Below are 1502 nucleotides of genomic sequence, written 5' to 3'. Positions count from 1 at the left end.
ATGACCATTGTTCATAAGCAGGGAGGAACCTGTAGATGTGTATATACAAGCCTTATGAGGAGCAGTTGGGAGAGCTGGGGTTGTTTAGCCTGGAGAAGAGGAGGCTCAGGGGAGACCTTATTGCTCTCTACAACTACCTGTAAGGGGGTTTAAAAGAGGTGGGTGCTGGTCTCTTCTCCCAACTGACAAGTGATAGGACAAGAGGAAGTTGCTGCAAGTTGCACCAGGGGAGGTTTAGATTGGATATTGCAAAAAAGTTCCTCACTGAAAGGGTTATCAGACACTGGAAGAGGCTGCCCAGGGGAGGGGGTTGAGTCACCATCCCTGGAGGTATTTAAAAGACTGTGTGGATGAGGCGCTTAGGGACACGGTTTAGTGGTGGACTTGGCAGTGTTAGGTTTGCGGTTAGACTTGATGATCTTAAAGGTCTTTTCCAACCTAAATGATTCTATGTTAAAAACAGAGCTTTAAATCTTTTCTCTATAATAAGAGGTGCAGTTAGTGGGATGAGAGGGAAGATTTCTTTCTGCTTATTTGCATTGTCCTTGGTATCTCTCACTGCCAGTCATGGTGCTTGGTTTGCTGTAGTAGAGAACAGATTTTCGTGTGCTACATCTTGTCTATAAGCCAGAGCATGTGGTTATGACCTGCAACTCAGCCTAGTTTGGTTTGAACTGGTAAGGCAGAGGTTCTAAATTACACAGTTTTGCATGGAAGTTAATTCGGTACTGTTGGGTTTCTTGGTTGAAGGTTTGGTTTTGGGTTTGTTTTTTTTTTTCAGACAGAGATCATAAGACTGCTGCAGAAAAATGTCTTTATTTGCCTTGTTTGATAATCTTGCTGTAATGGTCAGGTTATGTGACCAGGAGTGTAAAGGGTCTTTGTGTAGCATAGGAACAACTTATTTCCCTGTGGGATACCAGTCCTTCACTTTGACTGATGTTCCCATTGTAGGTCTGCTCCAAGCATTCATCTGTAATCTCTGCTCAGAAGGATCGGTTCTCCTCCTCTGGCCACTACTTCCTGCAGTTAAGGCTCTCTGGCTGGTGTTTTTTGTCTGTGGGGAGCCATGAAGTCGTATAACTTGTGGAAGGAGCAGAGATAACAACAAGCACCCATCTGTTCTTCTTTTCCATCCTTTCGGGATGTCCGGGTGTCCCCTAGTTAGAATTCTTCTCCAGATAAGATAGCGGAGGTGTCACTCTGGGGCAGTCAGGCCAGAAAACAATAGCGGGTTGAGTCCAAAAAACAAGATTGATCAGTAAGTACTTCTCTGTTGTCAATAAGGGGCAGAGCTGCTCTGCAGAGGTCAAGGCTGGAGCTGTACCCCACATCCCTTCAGCTTCTTCCTCTGATAAACTTCCAGGAGAGCTATCACGCTTGCTCTTCAGAAAGCTTGGGGTCAGAAGCTCCACCGAGAGGGAGGCTGCAAGAGCCACAGTGTGTGCAAGGGCTTTCAAACCTCTGTTTCTTGAGTGGCAACTGTTCCTTGGCTGAGTGGG

The sequence above is a fragment of the Gavia stellata genome, chromosome 9 (genome assembly GCF_030936135.1).
Source record: "Gavia stellata isolate bGavSte3 chromosome 9, bGavSte3.hap2, whole genome shotgun sequence".
NCBI classification, from domain to species: domain Eukaryota; kingdom Metazoa; phylum Chordata; class Aves; order Gaviiformes; family Gaviidae; genus Gavia; species Gavia stellata.
Note: the sequence above shows the minus strand (reverse complement) of the source record.